Consider the following 21,508-nt stretch of genomic DNA (forward strand, 5'->3'; position numbering starts at 1 on the left):
TAATAATGGATACCTCATGGCAGAAATTGCAACGGATGCCAAGGTGATTAGCATATGTTCCAGCTGCAGCCAGCCCTTCTGCTGATTTCCCCAAATGAACTGTGAACCTTGGAAGCATTTTGCTGACCTTGTATTGAGTGTGCTTTTCTAGCATTCCCTCTTGGAAAGATACAAAATATATTTAACTCACAGTGGCAGCTGTCTTTTGCTTACTGGTGAACTTGGGTGGTAGTGGCTCTTGGGTCCAAATCATTACAATACTATGCAATACTTTTCCATCTTGGATGGAAAGAGAGAGTGAAATTCTTAGAGAAAGAGATATCTAAGTTGTAATAATAAATTAACAAATTGAACTTTAAAAACTCTGCAAGAATTTGTCATCACATGTTTTGAATTTGTTCAAAATAGTCACATTCAGTGGCCATCCACTTGTCCCAGTGCTGCTACCACTGATAGAAACAGTTTGGGAACATGGAATTTTATTGGTAAAATCTCTTATACTTTTAAATGAATTATCTTCATGTGCATATTTCTTCTCTTATGACTAGTATTAAGTCTACAAACAAGCCTTAACACTTTTGGAATTACAAGGAGCAAGATCATAATAGGAAATTCTAAATTATTTTCATGAAAGGTCAGTTTTAAGGTCTCCCTAGGGAAATTTCTACTATATTTTATATATGCCATATCCTTCTGCTAAAATCAAATTACACAAGTGACACCGTAGGTAAATCTATAGCATTAATTAATACACCATTCTTAGATTATTGGAAGAGATGGAACCAAATATAATGAAAAATTCCATTTGATATATCATTTTGTGAAGGAAAAACCTATCCCTATTAAAAACAAAATGTAAAAATAAATGTTCTATAGTCTGAGACAGAGATTTTGATGTGGAAATTGTATTTTGAATAAGCTAATGTTGTAAAATGACAAAGGTAGTCATACAGATGTTGAGACTTCTCTCATTTAATTACATTGTTATTTAGCAAAATGCTTACTAGGTGACTAATATGTACTAAGAGATGGAGACTTTGAGATAAATATGAGTCAAAAGAGATGGTAATTTGATATGAGATAAATGTAATTCCACTGTGCTTTGAAAAATAGCTCACAATCCGATCAGTAAATATTCACTTAAAGAAGGCTTAAAATTGAGGATGACTTTTATAAGTAAATGCATGAGACAGCACATTATATTCTGTGGGATGAGAGAGGTGATAGAGCAGGGAGGAATCACTATCTTTAAGTATAACTAAAATATTTATACAGAGAGTCCAAGTAAATGGAGAATTATAGTATAGTTGTTCTTTCTAAAGAAGTCAATTTTGTTTATATTATTAACTTATAAAGTCAGTGGAATTCCCTTCAGGTTCTTAAAATTTTTATTTCTGGTAAAACTTCCCAATCAGTTTCTGCTTTTATTTTAAAGGAAGATCAAAGGACTAAGACGAGCAAGAAGGTAATATTATTAGGAGCTGATATCAGAAGAGAAATGGCAGCTATGGTTCACACAGAGCCAAATAGACTATTGATTTCAGTGGTATGTTTCAGAAGTTCTTTCTTATTCCAAGATAATAAGAATTTTTGCACATATATTTTTTTAGAAGTTAATATTTTGTTTTTTACAGTGATATATTTAGTCATCTGAAATTATCTTCCATGATGAAAGAAAATTAACTAATTACTTAGGTATTTTTTTCTTTATGGAAAATCAGTTGCTCTAGCAATATTCCTTGACTAGGCTCTCCCACCTCCATGGATTTGTAACGCGATCACTGCCATTTCAATGTGCATTTATGCATATGCTGTGCCCTGGGTGTCTGTTTTCCCTCATTGGTGTTACTTGCTCTACTGCGTTAGAAAACTACATGGTATTACTCACCATTGCTTTGTAAGTCCTAAAATCTGGAGCCTTTAGCTTCTACAAAATCATCTTGCCCTGTCCTTTGATCTTCCATTAAAAAAAAAAAGAAGGGAAGTTCTTTTATTCTGGGAAGTTCTGGGATGTTCTACCAGAAATAACAATTTTAAGACTCTGAAGGGAATTTCACTGACTTCATAAGTTAATATAAAGAAAGTTGAAACCTTTAGAAAACTCTCTTTCTAAATAACTCTACTATAATTCTCCATTTATTAAACTCTGTAGCTATTATACTTATTCCAATAACTTTATAGCTTTTACATTATATACAATTTATTTAATTTTTTGTCTTTTTTTTTTTTTTTTTGGTTTTTGTAGGGCTGTACCTGTGGAACATGGAGGTTCCTAGGCTAGGGGTACAATCAGAGCTGTAGCTACTGGCCTACACCACAGCCACAGCAATGTCGGATCCGAGTTGTGTCTGTGACCTACACCACAGGTCACTGCAATGCCGGATCCTTAATCTACTGAGCGAGACCAGCCGGCGTCCTCTTGGATACTAGTCAGGTTTGTTAACCATTGAGCCACTATAGGAACTCCCATTATGTACAATTTAACATTACTCTTCTATTGCTAGAGTATAAAATATAACTTTGATTTTTTAATATGTATATTAAAGCAGATATTAACCTCCTCTTCATTTAATACTTTATAGATTGTGTTCTGAGAATCAGAGAATATCTGAATAATGAATTTTTCTATTAAATGCCTAAATTATTTTTTTCTTTTTTATATTTTTTATTATTGCTCTATCTAGGTCCTTCAGGTTAACGTTGAATAGAAATTATGTTGTAAGACACCAATGTTTAATTCCTGACTAAAATATATATATATATACACATATTTTTTTCAATATGTGTGAATTTTGATATAGAATATTTGTTTATACATTTTAGCCTAGGAAAGAATTCATGTCTATTTCAAGGTAAGTTTATTTTTATCATGATTTTTGTTATTTTTGCAGATCATTTTGTATCCGTTTCAATTAATTATATTTTCCCCTCTAATCTGCTGATGTGAATCCTGCACTTTTGAGATAAATCCAAATTAGTCGTAATGTATTTTTACATAAATTTTAGATTTTATTTGCAAATATGATACTTATATATTTTTGGAATAATCTGTATATTTTCTTTCAGTATGTAACATGAATTTTTTTCTATCACATTTGCCTTAAAAGAATGTTAATGCTAGAAACAATGCAACCAGTGTTAGTATTTCTATGAAAAAAAATGTGATGCATTTAATCATTCACCATTTTAGAACATATACCACAAAGTTCAGTTCAAGTCTATTCCTTTTTTCTTTTTTTTTTTTTTTTTGTCTTTTTGTGATTTATTGGGCCGCTCCCGCAGCATGTGGAGGTTCCCGGGCTAGGGATCTAGTCGGAGCCATAGCCACCGGCCTACGCCAGAGCCACAGCAACGCGGGATCCGAGCCATGTCTGCAACCTACACCACAGCTCAGGGCAATGCCGAATCCCCAACCCACTGAGCAAGGCCAGGAATGGAACCCGCAACCTCACGGTTCCTAGTTGGATTCATTAACCACTGAGCCATGACGGGTACTCCCAAGTCTATTCTTTAGAAATGTGTTATTGGGCAGATCAGGGTTTAAAAATTGTGGGAAAAAAAATGTATCTACCAATCTGGAGCCTTTATATTAATAACCATAGCTTTCGCTTTTCTTGAATAATCTACAGATACACTAATACAAGAGCCACGCCCCCATTATAATAGTTCTCTGAAGCTAGGTAGTTTTAATCTCCATGATCATTTCACAAAATGAAGTACCAAATATGTTCAAAACACACTGAAGCATCTAACAATCATGAGATTTTGTGCTAGGTAAGTAATAAATTTGATAACCATATGTTCTTAGGACATTTATCACTCTCCTTGGCATATCACTTTTTTCTCCCATAAATTTTTTTTATTGAGATTTAATGCACCACAAAATGAACATATTTGAAGGGCATAATTCAGTATTATTTATTATATTGACAAGGTTGTGAAAGCACATTAGTATCTACTTCCAGGATATTTTCATCTTCTACCAAACAAACTTACCTGTTACCAGTCACTTCCTATACCCTTAACCCCACAGCTTGGCAAAGACTATTCCTGCCTCTACATAGTTACCTGTTCTTGAAATTTCATATAAATGGAATCATACAGTATGTATTCATTTATCCAGTTTTTTCACTTAGCATAGTGTTTCCAGCTTCATCCAAGAATAGTATGCACTAGTATTTAATTCCACATTATGCCTAAATAATATCTCATTGTATGGGTATACTACTTTGTTCATCCATTCATCAATTGATGGCCATCTTGGTTGTTCCCATTGTTTGGCTTATAATAATGCTGCTATGATTAATTATGTACAGGGTTTTGGATAATCATAAGTTTTCAACACTTGATTTTTAAGCCTGGAAATGGAAGTTCTTATCAAGAACTTTTTGAGAAACTACCAGCTGTTTTCCAAAGTGGCTGCATTTTTATACATTCCACTCAAAAATGTATGAGAGTTCCAACTTCTTTACATCCTTGACATCATTTGTTATTGCCCATATTTTTAATATAGCTATCCTAGTGTATGTGAAGTGGTATTTTATTGTGGTCTTGATTTGTATTCTCCTAATAAAGATTTTGAACATTTTTTCATGTTCTTTTTAGCATTCTGTACATCTTCTTTTACCATTGATAGCTGTAAATTTCCTCCTTAGAATTGCTTTAGCTGCATTCCATAAATTTCAGTTTATTGTGTTTTCATTTTAATTCATCTCTAAATATTTTCTAATTTCCTATGTAATTTATTTTTTGATCCATTGGTTAAGAGTCAATTGTTTACTCTCCTAAAATTTGTGGGTTTTCCAGTTTTACTTCCATTAATTTCTAATTTCATTCTATTGTGCTTGAAAAAGATACTTTGTATATCTACTTTTTACATCTACGAAGACTTAAATTGTGCGCTAACCTGTTATCTATACTTGAAAATCTCACATATGCAATTAAGAAGAATGTTCATACTTTGTTGCCAGGTGGTATTTTGCATGTGTGCATTAGGTCCTCCCTTAGGTTTGTTGTGTTGTCGAGGTCCTCTATTTCCTTACTTACTTTGTATGGTTGCTCTATCCGTTAACGAGAGTAAGGTATTGAAGAATCTATTATTGTAGTACTGTCTATTTTTTTCCTTCAAATTTGTCACGTTTGACCTCATATATTTTGATGGTTTATCACTAGTACTAAATGTTTATAATTGTTACATCTTTCTGCTGCATTGTATTAATGTACAATGTTCTTTGACTCTTGTAAAATTTTCTAATTTATAACCCATTTGGTCTGCTATTAGTACAGACATCCCTGTAATCTTTCAGTTGCTATTTACAATGAGTAATTGGAGGTCCACAAAATGGAAGAGAAAGGAGCAAGATGAATATTGGAATAATTATTTCTATCCTTTCAATTTCAGGGCATTTATGTCTTTGGATTTCTAGTGAATGTCTTGTAGACAACATAGAGTTGTATTATGTGATTTTATCCATTTTGCAAATTTATCTTTTAATTGGATATTTTAATCCTCTTACATTTAAATAATTACTCATAAGGAGGGACTGATTTCTGTCCTTTTTCTGTTTTCTATATACCTTAAAGGTTTTTATCCCTCATTTCCTGCATTCGTATATTATTTTGTGTTTAGCTGATTTTTGCTGTGAAGTGTTTAATTTCTGTGTCCCTTCTTTTGTGTATTCTATAGCTATATTTTGTTACCATGGGGATTATATTTAATATCCTAAAGTTAAGATATCCTAATTTGAATTTATACTACTTTAACTTCAATAGCATATAAAAATTCTGCTGCTTTATAGCTTTATCTCCACTCTTTCGCTGTTGTCCAAAAATTACATCTTTATATATTGTGTGGCCAAAAACATAATAATTCTTTTAAATGCACTAATCTTTTTTATGTAGAAACCAAAGTATGGAGTTACAAATCAAAGTTACAATAATACTAGCTTTTAGACTAAATATTTTTAATACATTACTCTGTTAAATCATGTAGAAAATAAGAAGTAGAGTTAAAAATCATCGTTAGAGTAAAAAAACAGCTTTAATAAATGTTTATGTATTTACCTTTATTGAGTTCTTCATACAACTTTGAATTCTTTTACTGTCTTTTCTTTTCACCCTTAGGACTCTCTTGAACATTTCTAGGAGGGCAAGTTTAGTGATAATGAACACCCTAAGCTTTGTTTATCAGGAAATATCTTAAGTTTTCTTTTACTTTTAAAGGACAGTTTTGCCAAATATAGGATTTTGGATACGAGTTGTTCCCTTTTAGCACTTTAAATACAGACTTATCTTGTTTTATTTTGCTTCACTTTGTTTTGCTTTGCAGGTGTTTTATTTCTTGCAAATTGAAAGTTTGGTAACCTTGAATAAAACAAGTCTATTGGTGTCATTTTTCCAACACCATTGACTCATTTTATAGCTGTGTCACATTTTGATAATACTTGCAATATTTCAAACTTTTTCTCAGCAAAATGATTATAACTTATTCAAGGCTCAGCTGATAACATATTTTTAAGCAATAAAGTTTTTTTTAAATATGTAACACCTCACAAATTTGTTATTTTTATGCAAGATCCATGCTAATATTCTCTATATTGCTCCAGCTTTAGTATATGTGCTACTGAAGTGAACAGTATATACATTTTTTAATGCATGATGCTATTGCACACTTAATAGACTACAGTATAGTAGAAATATAACTTTTACATGCACCAGAAAACCAAAAAATCCATGACTCAGATTATTGCAACATTCACTTGATTGCAGTGGTCAGGAACCAAATCCACAATATCTTTAAGCTCTATCTGAATATTAGCCCACTGACTTCTAGTCTCCAGATTTTCTGATGAGAAATCTGTTTGTAATCTTATTGAGGATTGTGTGTATGTGACAAATTGCTTCTCTTTTACTCTTTTCAAGATTTCCTCCTTGGGTTTGGCTTTCGAAAGTTTGATTATAATGTGTTTCAGTGTGGGTCTCTGAGTTCATCTTGCTCTTTTCTCTTCCATTATGTGGACCTCCAATTATTCATATATTGGTGCAGTTGCTAAATGCCCACAGCTTTCTGAGGCTCTGTTTCTTTTTCTTTATTCTTTTTACTTTTAGTCTTATGATAAAAGAACTTCAATTTCATATCATAGTTTACTGCTTCTTTCTTCTGCTTGTCCAAACTTGAAGTTGGGTGACACTAGTAAATTTTTTATTTCATTAATTGGACTTTTCACCTCCAGAAATTTGTTATTTATTATTAAAATTTCTATTATTTTATTGATGCCATCTTTGGTTGCATATTGTTCTCATATATCTCTATTTCTTGAAATATAATTTACTTTACATTTTGAGTATTTTTAAAATAGCTAATTTAAAATCCTTGTCTAAGGAGGCTAATATCTGAGTTTCCTTAGTCAATGTATAATTATTGCTTTTTTCTTTTTGTTTTTTGTATGTGTATATACACACACATATACTTTTTTTTATATATTAATTACTGAAAGACATGGATTAAAGTACCTTATCTTGGTGTTCAGTTTATCTATTTAAAATTTTAATTCTATCAATATTTATTTTGTATGTTATTGTGAAGCACTATTACAAGGTGTATGTAAGTTTAAAATTATAATTGTTTATTAGTAAATTCAATGTTACTGCCATGTGGAGACTTGATTTGTGCCTAAAACCTTTTTTGTGTGAAAGGATGTTTTGTCAAATAGTAATATTAACAATAATGGCCAAATACTTGCAATATATACATGTACCTATTTACACATAATTCATGTATGTGTTAATAAATTTATCTCCTGGAGTTCCCGTTGTGGTGCAGTGGTTAACGAATCCGACTAGGAACCATGAGGTTGCTGGTTCGATCCCTGCCCTTGCTCAGTGGGTTAACGATCCAGCGTTGCTGTGAGCTGTGGTGTAGGTTGCAGATGCGGCTCGGATCCCGTGTTGCTGTGGCTCTGGTGTAGGCCCGTGGCTACAGCTCCGATTCGACCCCTGGCCTGGGAACCTCCATATGCCGCGGGTGCGGCCCAAGAAATAGCAACAACAACAACAACAACAACAAAAAACTTATCTCCAAATTAGTACTAATATTATGCACATTTTTTAGTAACTTGTGTAAAGTTAAACAATTCAAAAGGGACAGATTACAATTTAATTGTTGTCAGCCTAGTTACAGAGTTTGGACTCATTTTCTATTTGCTTCTATTCAGTATATACTTTACATACATGGTATTTTGTCACTTGACTTTTTAGTTTTCCTAATATTGGAAAGTGTCTTTAGTAAGTAATATGTAGTGTAATTTTAAAAACTTCTCCTTCAATATCTTCTTAAATAGTATTGCTTTCATAGCTTACCACTATAGTATTAGTAAATATTCTTTGTGGAATTTTATTTACTTTTACATTATTATTTATTGAAATCTTGTGTTTACTATCATTTATGCATATTTTGTAGGAAGAGAGTTTTTAAGATTCTTGTAGATGAAATTTTGATTTTTCTTTATGGTATTTGTGTTTGGGATTAAAGAATAATAGTTAAGTAAAAACAACACATTTTTTTTCAGACTTACCCATGACATATTGAAGTTCCCGGGCCAGGGATCAAATTTGAGCCACAGCTGTGACTTATACCACAGATGCAGCAATTTCAGATCCTTAATCCATTGAGCCACAGAGACAACATTGGATCCTTAACCTGCTGTGCCACAGCAGGAACTCCAAAACAGTTTTTGAAGAAAGCAACGAATGAACTTCAGCATTATAACAAGAATTGCATTAATGGAGTTCCAGTCGTGGTGCATTGGTTAACGAATCCAACTAGGAACCATGAGGTTGCGGGTTCAATCCCTGGCCTTGTTCAGTGGGTTAAGGATCCGGTGTTGCCGCGAGCTGTGGTGTAGGTTGCAGATGCAGGCTCGGATCCCGCGTTGCTGTGGCTCTGGCGTAGGCCGGTGGCTATAGCTCCGATTAAACCCCTAGCCTGGGAACCTCCATATGCTGCAGGAGTGACCCAAGAAATAGCAAAAAGACAAAAAAAAAAAAAAATTGCATTAATAATTTAATCAATCAAATGCTCCTACCAAGAAATGTGGGTGTAGAATCTTTACTTCTTCTTCTACTTCATTTCTCAGTTCAAATCCTTCATCAATGTCTATATTTTAAATTAATTAATTAATTTTATTTTTTTATATTTTTGTTTTTTAGGGCCGTACCTGTGGCATATGGAAGTTCCCAGGCTAGGGGTCAAATTGGAGCTACAGCTGCTGGCCTACACCACAACCACAGCAACATAGGATCCAAGCCGCCTCTGTGACCTACACCACAGCTCACAGCAATGCCAGATCCTTAACCCACTGAGTGAAGGTAAGGATCAAACCTGCAACCTCATGGTTCCTAGTCAGATTCATTTCCTCTGCGCCATGACGGAAACTCTCATCTTTTTTTAAATTTCTTAGACTCTCTTTCCAATCCCAGATCTCTTGGATCTTTGTTTTCTTTTCACCACACTTAATCATTTGATTTTACAATAATAACAGATAATAACTTCTTACTTTTTATCTTTGCATCTCATTCCCAAGTCCCTTCTTTTTTTTTTTTTTTTTTTTTTTATTTTCCCACTGTACAGCAAGGGGGTCAGGTTATCCTTACATGTATACATTACAATTACAGTTTTTCCCCCACACAAGTCCCTTCTTTACACAGCAACCAGGACATTTCAGTTACTGCATGATAACAGCTCTTCCTGTTTAAATCTTTCTGCCTTGTAAGATGATGAATGCGTTTTATCGATCTTTATGATCTTACTATTTTACTCCTCAACAAATTACTCTGTAGCATCTCTATTTTATTCTGTTCTTCAGCAAATTTGCCCATTGCCTTTTCTCTTAAACCTTTAATAGAATATTTCACTGAAATTTGGATATGTTATCCAAATTAACTGAAATTCTTTTATAGAAGCCCTTTTCAAAGCTTCTTATTACCTGCCTATAGATCTCTGCTCATATATTACCTCCTTATTGTGTTCTTTCATGACTAAATACTCATAATTCATCCCAATTTGTATTTTCCACTAACGTACCACATAATCTTTTCCCTTATGAGTCTTTGTTATTTTATAAGTAGTTACTTGGTCATACTTGGTTTTCTTTTGTTTTCACAGTATCTTCTATGCTTGACATAGACAGAAACAATGTTGAACCCCCTAGTGTTCCCCTGTATATGGCACCATGTAGAGTGTTACTCACATCTATCTCCGGTGAATTATAGTTCTTTGAGAGTTGAATGCAATGCACTGCGTGATAATTCTTTTAGTGGAAAAAAATTCTTTACTTATTTGTGGAAAATAAGATTTAATTTCAAGCCAGACTCTCCATTTATAAGCTGTTTGCCTTATAATAATAATTTTGATATAGTTTTTATAAGAAGGAATTATGTAAAATATTCTTCAAACTAAGGTACTTACATGAAATTCTATTATTACTGACTACTGAATTATTCACCGCAATTGTATTGGACAAAGGTCTGTCATAGGGTGGCAGTGGAAAGATGAATGGAGAGTGCTGGTCTAAAAAGGTAAGAAATAGAACACAGTGCAGATTTAGATCTGTACCCCAGAGGGAGATATCATATTTATTATACTGAACAGCAAAGACAGCTGCTCTCTTATCCAGAGGGATATACTATCTCTATTTTTCAAGGCAAAAATAGTCTGAAACAAAGCCTGTCAGAGCCTCTGCTCACAAGATATGCAAAAAAGATCAGATGGATAATTTTCTTCTATTATGTTTATACTTTCTTAGGTTTCAGTTTTATGTACCTGGTAGGAATAGTAAAAATACTGAAACCCTAGGATTTTTGAGATAGTAAATAGTGAGAACTCATAAAAAAGTAGTGATAGTAGTAGGGTATGAGTAGCTGAGTAGCTAAAAATTATGTAATTACATATAACAAAAAATAAAATCCGGTTAACTCATACACTCAATAACTTACTTAAAATTTACAAATTAAAATATATCACCAAAATTGTTTCTTTATATTTATCTGAAGATATTTATGTAAGAAATATGAAGACAGGTAATATTTCTTCAAGATAAGGGGTAAAAGTTTACTTTGTATAAAAACATAGCTCTACCTGCTAATTAATTACTGTAAGTCAGAATTCTGTACATCACCGAGAAAAGATACATGTTCTCCTTGTCTAAAATCTTCACAGACATTGATCCTGGGCTTAGCTTCCCAACTTTCTTCTTTAAGTGTTGCCAGTATACTTTTCTGCTTCCCTCTGATATCCTGTATCTAGGCTCTCTATTTACATCTGAGGTCATCTCACAGTGAGGGTGCTATGGAAATGAGAAATATTTTCTTCAGCTACTTCTTCATTTAGAATTCAGTGAATTTATTCTTCTATTACAAGTATAGCAAGAGTGAAGAGCCCTTGTAGAATTTGGTACACTCCATGGAAATAAACCTATTCTTAAATTTTGTTTATATTTATACTGGTCATGATTTTCAGTTGCAGAAACTAAGCAAATACGTCAGTTACCAGTCATCAGTTCCCAAAAGATGAGCATATCCCTGATAACAGACCAAATACTGTAATCCATTTTCTGATTACAGCAATTGCTTTTGATGAGTCAGTAAGCAGAATGTGCATGCAGACCTTTTACAAAGATAGAGGAACCAAAGTAATTCTGAAATTGTATCATAAATTGCTCTCATTGGATCCCTTTTCATTGAGCCAGTATGCATTGTCGTATCCATATCTGCTCTACTGTATTAGGAATATTTTGCAGTTTGTGCATGCAACAATACATTTAAGCATTCGAATGTGAAAAATTCTTTTAGCAGGTAAGATTTATTGCCTATCTCTCAAAGTTTTCCAAGGAAGATCTGCCTTCAGACGGAGCTGTAATAAAGGGCTTGACTGCTATAATTAGGAACCTTTGACCATATATCAGCTCTGCATGGTTTAGCCTGAATTCAGTCTTCATGTATAGTATTTCTTCAGGATATGTAAGACAGCTCTAATGGTCAAGATTAACATGCAGAATATCACACACCTTTGTTGTTTTTCACTCACATATACCCTCTTTCCAACACACTCAAGTTACCATAATATAACTCTCAACATGAACTAGAAAAGGAGCTTGTCATCTCCACAGCTGAATCAAACCAAACTATTCCCAAATACTTCATTCTATGGTGATAATAAATGATAACAGGGTAAACCCAAGATACACGGAATAATTCCGTGGCAATCCCCTTTCAATATTCTGCAATCTGTTGACTACATGAAGAATTTAACTTTAACTGATCTTTAAATTTAATTTAACTGATATTCATTCAGTAAAGTATGGTGAAAAAACAATAGATTAGAAAGGAAAGGAAGTAACCTAAGGCCTTTAATGTATATTTTTAACATACCCTATTTTCTTTGGGCCAGGTTCTGTAAGGATTTCCTTCATAAATAGTGAAAGTCTTTGCATTCGATTTCTCAATTATGTATAATTGGGGAATCTTCTTGTCTATGCTGCTCCATAAAATGATCTGGGCTAAGCAGAGAGGTGGATATCTCTTCAAGGAGTTATACTGAGTGTGTTGTCTATTGTCTAAATGTACTATTAAGAGGGTTTGGAGGATGATTTAAGGACTGAACATTAATAGTCACCCATATGCAATGCTCCTCTGGTAACATATCTCTTGAAAACCACAGAAAGCCTGTAGCCAGTTTTACTTTTGCTTATTTCAGAAGTTGTAACCAAAGTCAAATTGAGTGGTGTCACAAATCATGAATTTGGACACCAGTGATAAGATTTCTGTCCCTTAGAAACATATCTTTATGTGCTGTATATGTCCTAAGCTCTCAGCCTAATAGATTTTATTTGACCATAGGCTAAAGCAGTATGTGGACCTAATATTTTCCCTACTTCAATAATGTAATCCAGTTTGGGACTTAAACATTGCTTGTTTCTTTGTTCATCCTGTGCCCCTCTGTTTTCCTTCTTCACGCTGAAATTTTCTAAAACTGCATACTCGTATTCTTTCTTTTCTCTTCTTTTTTTTTTTTTTTTTTTTTTTTTTTTGTCTTTTGAGGGCCGCACCCATGGCAAATGGAGATTCCCAGACTAGGGGTCTAATTGGAGCTGTAGCTGCCAGCCTATACCAGAGCCACAGCAACGCAGGATCCAAGCTGTGTCTAGGACCTACGCCACAGCTCATAGCAATGCCGGATATTTAACCCACTGAGTGAGGCCAGGGATCAAACCCACAACCTCATGGTTCCTAGTCAGATTTGTTTCTACTGAGCCACAGCGGGAACTCCTATACTCGTATTTCTGCATCTTAAAAAATAAAATTTAGTTATATGTAATTCTTTGATTGTAGGCATAACATCAGCCATTTTTTCAAAAGCAGTATCACATTGCTTTCTTCTCTTCTCTACAATGGATTAGTCTAAAAGAAACTTGAAACTTCTTTAAACATTTAATTACAGGTGAAAGAGGTAGCCAAGACTTCAAGACTAGTTTTATAACAGGCCATGAATCTTTATATTTTATGAATGTACAGTGTGAATGCTGATATAATATTTTGCAAATAAAAACTGCTAGCAAACCAACCCAAATGCTTTCAGCCAATTATGCATTTTAAGATCCATTATTTGTAACTTCCCCCTTTTAAGTAACACTGTTAATATTACTTAGAACTTGATGCAAGTTAGAAAATATAAATAAATGAACTTAAACAAAAGATGATTTATAAACTCACATGGATATGAACACTGAGTGTAGAATAGACTAAGGCAAAGTGTTCCCAATTATGTTTTAGCATTTTTTGGTTCTCTCTGTCTCTGTCTTTGTCTCTCTTTCTTCTAGTAACTCATTCATTCTGAATCTAAATCCTCTAGTGGAAAAGAATAGTATTTTGTTATTAAAGGATCAAATATCACTTCTGTAGAAAAATTTGATTAGCCTTGCTTGGGTCATATGCCCTTTCTTAAATCAACTGCTAAGGCCAAAAATAAAATTTTCTATTAATAAATTTTCTTGAATCTCTCCTCTCTCTCTCTCAAACACACACACACACACACACACACACACACACACACACACACACACACACACATAATGAGAATGAGAGAATCAAGTTTTGTTGATAGCCTTAGAAGGATTCTATGGACAAGGAGAGGGTAGATGTCCACAGAAGTTTGTTAGCGTTAAAGGCTACGTATGTTCACTACAGTGAGCTACTCAGTGCAAGATACTGTCTTAGATACCAGGTGTGATGTAGAGGTGTGAGAACCACTGGAAAGAAATGTATGGTGTATTCTTTCTTTGAGGCATATAAAAGCTGGTAGTTTAGTTAGAAAGATATGGGAGGGAGTTCCCATCATGGAGCAGCCAAAAAAAACCTGACTGGTATCCATGAAGATGTGGGTTTGATCCCTGGCCTCGCCCAGTGAATTAGGGATCTGGTGGTGTGAGCTGTGGTGTAGGTTGCAGATGCTGTTCAGATCCAGCATTGCTGTGGCTGTGGCTGAGGCAGGCAGCCGCAGCTCCGATTTGACCACTAGCCTGGGAACTTCATGTGCCGCAGGTGTGGCCCTGAAAAAAAAAAAAGATATGGGATATTCACAAATAACTGTAATACAAAGTAAAATATAGTAAAGCTATCATGAGATATTTGTGGTTGACCTTTGAAAAGCAGGGGGTTGTTAATGTTTCTCCTAGTTCCTGCTGGCTTGAGACTAATATTTCCGCAGCATTCTCTGTATTTATTTCGTCCTGTACATTTTTTCCTTTTGTGCATATTTCAGTGCTAGCTAACACTAAAATGCTTTTATTCTCTCAAATGACCACAAACACAGGGAGGCAACATTTTACTGAAGAATTAGAGTAATGAATTTGGGTATTTATACTGCAGGGCAGCATTTTGTACTATTTCAAATGGAATATTATCTCTTTAAAATCCTTTGTTGACTCCTGCCACTGGTTAATTTGGAATTCCATGGTTTCTTCTATTATAAGATAGTTAAAATATTTAAATAAGCCCCTTTTAATGACACTCTGTACCAGTCATGGTTCAGTCAGAATAGCAGAACTCCTACCGTAATTATGGGAATAAGAAATTTCTTATAGTAATTAGATTTTACAATAATTTGGTAGTTTCTAGGAGTATGAAGGTATGGAAAGGATGTTATAGCATCATGGGAAGTGTGAATAACTGGTTCACAAGAAATCAACTCAGAGCTTGCAAGAAAATTTGACAAGCAAAGCATGTCAGATCACCCAAGTGAAACTGAAGTGGGAGCTCAAAGTGAATCTATGGGGGGTGTTTACCTCTATAAAGTTAAAGCTTCTGCAATCTGCCCTCAAGCATCTGGTTAGTGGTTCTCAGGATGCTGTTTATCAGCAGGGACACAGTTGAGAAGATAAGCTGGATGAATAGATGAAAAGATAAGTTGGGAGCAGCTGGGGGAATCTGCATCTGTCAACTGCATGTCTTATCACCATAACCTTTTGATATTAGTGGCTATCCCTTACTTCTCCCTTCCACACATTATTCAAGTTCCTCTTGTGGCCAACTCTACCCCCAAGCCTTAAAGGGAAGAAGATTGAGGGAAATGTGCTTCCCAGCTCCAATAATATTGATTAACACCATCCACTGCAGTCTACCATCTTTCAATTTGTCATTTATTCACCTCATTTAGCAGCCATATTTATGTTCCATTGAAGGAATATAACACTTTGTCTTGGACTTCCCACTGTGGCTCAACAATAATGGACCTGACTAGTATCCATGCAGACTAGGGTTTGATCCCTGACCCCAGTCAGTGGGTTAAGGATCTGGCATTGCTGTGAGCTATGAGGTAAGTCACAGACACGGCTTGGATCTGGCGTTGCTATGGCTATGGCCTAGGCTGGCAGCTGCAGCTCCAATTTGACCCTAGAGTGGGAACTTCCATATGCCACAGGTGCAGCCCTAAAAAGACAAACAAACAAGCAAACAAACAAACAAAAACACCTTGTCTCCACCTAACAGGATTTTACTATAACTTGTTGAGTAAATACATGTTAACATTCTTCCCAAAGAAAACATATGGCCCACATGTTACTTTAACCACTATTATGTAAGTTTACTCCTCCTGAAACTGATTCACTCTGTATTTGATAATGTGACAGCTTAATAGAATATTAACATTCGTTACATAATAGGAATGAGGCAGTAGAAAATAATAAACACATACATACATAGCATGACTGGATCCTCTGCTCAGCATCTCACAAGACTAAAATCAAGTTGCTGGCCAAGATGCACTCCTTTCTGTAGCTCTGGGTCTTGTTTCAAACTTATGTTGGAGTTGACAGCATTCATGTCCAGGTGATTGTGTGATGGAGGTCTCCACTTTCTTGGTGGCTATTGGCTAGAGGATCACTCTCAACTCATAGATGCCACTGATATAATTTGCCATTTTGATCTCTGTAGAGCTGAAATCCATCATATTCACAGTCTCCTGCACACTCAGTGGGAGCAGCAGGGAGCAAGACCAAGAGGCTATCTTAGAATTCTGCCTACCATATATGGTCATAGCTTTGTGTTATTACTTGTATCCTCTACTCCCTAGTCTATATCCTCTTGGGCTTCAGCAAGCACCCCATTTTGTGTGTTCCCTTGATAGCTGGAATGACCCAGACCTTTCTTTGAAAATAAATTTTATGTATGTACTTGACTGAACCAAATGATGCTGGGATGTCTGGTTAAACATTATTTCAGGATGTGTCTGTGAAGTTGTTTCTGGAAGAGTTAGAAATTGGCAGCTTGAGTAAAGGAGGTTGTCCTCTCTAATGTGGCTGGGTGTTGTTTGACATATTGACAAGAACAGGACAAAAGGGTGGAAGAAGGTTGAATACTAAATCTCTGCCTGCTTCCTTGAGCTAAAATATCAATCTTTTCCTGCTCTGGTCCTGGGACCTAGACCATCATCAGTGCTCCTGGTTCTCCAGCCTTTGAACTTGGAGTAGCATTTATTTTTTTAAACCACTTTATTGAGGGATGATTGGCATATAAATAGCTGCTGTACATACTTCATGTATATAGTTTGATGTGTTTGGAAATTAGCATATACCCATAAAACTAACTATCTCTCTCTCTCTCTCTCTATCTATCTATCTATCTGTCTATATATATATATCCTATTGGTTCTTTATCTCAGGAGACTACCAACCTTCATGACTGAAGATCCTGGGACATTTTTAGTTTTGCCTCTATTGGATAGTGATCTCCATTTAGCTTAATATGAAAATATTAAACAGATCTTCAAAGGATATCTTGGCTTCTGAACACAAACTTTGTCTTCATCATGCAGTAGTAACATGCTCTCCCCTTGATTTTCAAGATTATTCCCCCCCAGGAAGTAAAGTGTCCCTTTCTTCTTGTTAGAGTTTAATGGCATAAAAAATAACTTTCTGTTTTGCTTTGTTTTCTTTGTGTGAAACAAAGAGAAGACTGCAATGGTTGTTAGGCAAATTGCTCCGCCACATGACTCAGCAGGTCTAGTGATGACACAGAGCAGTGCTGTACGGGACTTCTAGCAGTAAGTTAATAATGAGCAGATCTTTGAAATTTTGGAGCAAATAAATTCTTCCCTTTGCAGATAACTATGCTAATTCTGAAATATCTTCTGATTTGCTATTGGACTCTTACCAGCACAAAAAACCAGAAACAAAGTCACAGATTTAAAAATCTAATTTAGGATTAGCAAAGGGGAAGCTGTGATGGCGAGGGGTAAATTAAGAGGATGAGATTGACACATACACACTACTGTATATAGAAGAGATGACTAACAAGGATGTACTGTATACACAGGGTGGTCTACTCAATGTTCTGTAATAAAACTATATGGAAAAAAGAACAGATATATGTATATGTGTAACTGATTCACTTTGTTTTAAACCTGAAGCTAATATAGCATATAAATAAATTAACTCCAACAAAAATTTAAAAATATATAAGGCACTGCAAAATTAATTATATGTGGTTTTCAATCTTGTTTAGAGAGGAACTATAGAATTATCAAAATTCCTTCATAGACTTTTTAAAAATTTATACAAGTCCCTAAAGTTTTCAGCCTCCCAATTAAATTTCTCCCCTCTTCCCTCCAAAACATGCAGAAACACTCAAAAATAATAATAGACCAAATCAGGGCTGTAACATTTTATTTTTAATATTGGGCATGTATCTATCTTTCAGTTGTGCTAAAGTTAAGAATATGTGAACCTAATTCTTCAACAATACTTTATTATTTTATAATATAGTCAATATTTTTTAACTTTCTCACAAAATAAAATATATATATAATAGAGATGATCTTGAATAAATTGCTATTTGTATAAAATAGAAGAAATATAATTAGATTTCAGATTATAAATGTTTAAAAATAATAGACTGAAATAAAGGTTATATTAATGATTCTCAAATATTTTCAAACTCTCATATATTATTCAAATTAAAATACAGTTAACCGTTTTTATTTCCTGTATATTGCTAATTTTGCAAACTGCATAAGGTAATTCTCAGTTGCCAAATTTTCTTATGTAAATCATCAAATTTTCATCAGTTCTATAATGTTTTACCATGTACAGTTAGTATATCTTAAGGATATACTATACATGTGAGGGGAGTTACAGTGCTTTATTATTTATGAAATATCTGTATGCATGATTTAAATAGTTATATTAAAGTTGATTATTGCTTAAGACTTTATCAATAATAAATCAATAAAATAATACATGAGATTGAAAAACTTCTCCACAGTTACTAAAAATGAATGCTTCCAATGAACTGTGGGAATATATATCAATTTCTACCTTGTTTCTAATTCTAATTCTCTGCAGATATTTAGAAAGGCCAAAGTGGTGCTAATTGACAGAATGCTCCTTTAATGTAACAACATCTGCCTACTAGAACTTGAATGAAGATCTCAGATTCTTAATAAATAAATGCTAATGGGAACAGTGGCTTGGATTGGCTCAATATGATGTTATTGCATAACATTATTAGGCTACTTTTATTCCATATTTTTTGAAAGTAGAATATTAGGCAAAGTTTAAATCATAAACATCAGTGAGACTAGATACAAACTATCAATTTTTCCCACTACATAAAACTTGAAAGCTGGAATTTTTCTCCTTGTATAACAAACATTCATAAATGATTTTCTTGATAAAATTATAACATGAGAACAATTTTATTGTGATTGAAGTGACAAAATAAATAATACTGTTCCTTTAATTTTCTTCAGACATACGCTTGAGATATATGATGTCAAAATAAATATTCATAGAAAAATTCAGCGTTTTAAAAAATGAATCCAAACCGTGTCTTTATTTCTCTTTTTTTTCTGCAGCTGAATTTTTGACACTACTCTTGAAAATGACTTACAGTTTTTACTTAGTGCTTTCTTCTCTATTTCATGCCAGCTTTCTGAATTCATCTATGCCACTGAATAAAAAATAGAAAGTAAAAGAACCACACAACTGTATAGATTATGGTTTCAACCTGATTCCAAATTGGATGCTCTACACAGAAAAATGTCAAATGGGTCTACAGAAGCCGTATGGATGCTATTAATCAGGGACATTTTGTTATTCACTGATTTCCATAGCCTTTCTTACCATCAGTCTCAAATTTTATTGCTTGCTGCATCCCTAGGGAATTTTTCTATTCTCTTCTTTTTTTATAGAAAGATATTTTTAAACTTACATTTTCCCCTCTGAATTCTACCCCCATTAGTTGCTATGCACAGCTTGTCCAAATGCAGACATTTTAAGATATATTATTTTCAGTCCTAAGGTAAAGATTCATCTAAGTTTGACCCATTTTATGTGTTAATGGTACTTAGTCCTGCGAAGACTTAAAGTACATTCTTCTGAGAAAAGATAACAAGATGCTAATTAAATTCATTATCTAGGTGTGTTCAAGTTTATAAATTCTTAAAATCTGTGTCGACATAGCAATGATCTGTTTGAATGTTTTAAAAAGCAGATTTTAATATCTAACTTGTTCAGACATTGTGGTGAGGAGAGCTAAGATATTACATACTAAATATTTACAACTCACTCGGTGCCTTTTAGGTACAGGGACACATTTTATAATGATGCGAAAGCTTTGTAGAGAATCTACCGTGTCATGCTTATAGATAAGAAATTGGCTCAGGAAGCTTAAGCAATGTATTCATGATCCCAGAGATACCAATTTTTGAATAGAAAAAAACATAAGTTTATGTTCTTGTTAGTACTACTAATTTGTAAGCAATTATCACAGAGTACAAAATAAGGACATATAGAGGCAAAATATTTTAGATTGTTTCAAAGAAAGTATATTTCACACATGTTTTAATTCACCCCAAGAACAAACCTAAAGTGTTCCATTAGTCATGTTTACCACATAATCTAATAAAATGAACAAAAATATATGCTCACAAAATAATAGCCATTTTTAAACTCCCCACTGTCCTTCTAGCTATGTCCTCCCAGATGCTAGCTATGGCAAACAGTCAACTAACTTCACTTTTACTAGGCCCTTCAGAGGCAAATAAAGAGATATTATTTTTACCACCTAGAAAGATACTGTAGTATTTGTTGAAAAAGGAATCACTTACTCGCTAAGACTTTGGGCCTAAAATCCTATATAGTTTTTTACAGGTACTGTTAGTTGGTGTGAATATCCAGAACTTAGTCTGCTTAGACCTGAAACCTAATCAAAGGTGTCTATTTCTTGTACCTGTTGCCATTTCTCCAAGTGGGTTAATTTAGGAGACAAAGTTTCAAATAAGAAAGATGCACAAACATTTAAGTGTACAAAACATATTTCCAAGAATTATTTTTTAAGCTATTTTCTTGTGTTTGAAAAATTTCTTTCTAGATGTGGCCCAATTGCTTTCCTTTCCCAACAAGATTCACCTCTTCATCTGGCGTGAAAGCATCTGGGGGTAAGAAACCAACATTGTTATTTATAGGTATTTGTTGCAGACTCTTTGCTTATCTCAGGACCTGCCACAAAGTAATGATCCAAACAAAATGAGTAATTAAATTAAATATCTGAACAGGAATTATACAAAGAATCTTTTGCTGAATGAACATTATTAAAAGATACAAATGAATAGCTTACTGCTTACCAAGTAAGGTAGTTTATGATTTTGTATAGGATATAATTTTAATATTTGTGTGCAATAAGTATAATAAATTCACAAAAGAGCTACTAGAGTTAAAAATACATGAAGTTGGACTAAACAAGGAATTGCTTCTAAAAAAGTAGTGTTTGTGATGAATTTGGAGAATGTTAGAATTTTCACATGTGGGCATAAGAAAGCAGATTCTAGGGCTAAAATGGGAGAGAAGACTGAGAAAATGGTTTAGTTTTGCTAATGTTTTGAAATAAAGAATTTTGTGGGGTTTTGCCCTGGTTCTTGGGAGGCAACTTCTAAATACTGGGAATTTCCCAAATGATT

The 21,508-nt window shown here is 33.9% G+C and overlaps 1 long non-coding RNA gene and 1 pseudogene across 1 annotated transcript in view; one reads left to right on the top strand and one right to left on the bottom strand.

Annotated features, from left to right (window-relative positions):
• LOC110255421 (uncharacterized) overlaps positions 1 to 21,508 on the top strand; it is a 1,062,594-nt gene that overhangs the window by 880,034 nt on the left and 161,052 nt on the right. Inside the window, exon 5 of the long non-coding RNA XR_014815065.1 lies at positions 20,923 to 20,989. This is a non-coding gene — a long non-coding RNA (uncharacterized LOC110255421). The remainder of the gene's footprint in view (positions 1 to 20,922; positions 20,990 to 21,508) is intronic.
• LOC146399821 (U6 spliceosomal RNA) lies at positions 6,533 to 6,633 on the bottom strand (annotated as a pseudogene).

Source organism: Sus scrofa, chromosome 9 (assembly GCF_054392235.1).
Source record: "Sus scrofa isolate SSC_HxYL_T2T_F1_AM1 chromosome 9, Sscrofa_HxYL_maternal_Yorkshire_Landrace_v2.0, whole genome shotgun sequence".
Lineage (NCBI taxonomy): Eukaryota > Metazoa > Chordata > Mammalia > Artiodactyla > Suidae > Sus > Sus scrofa.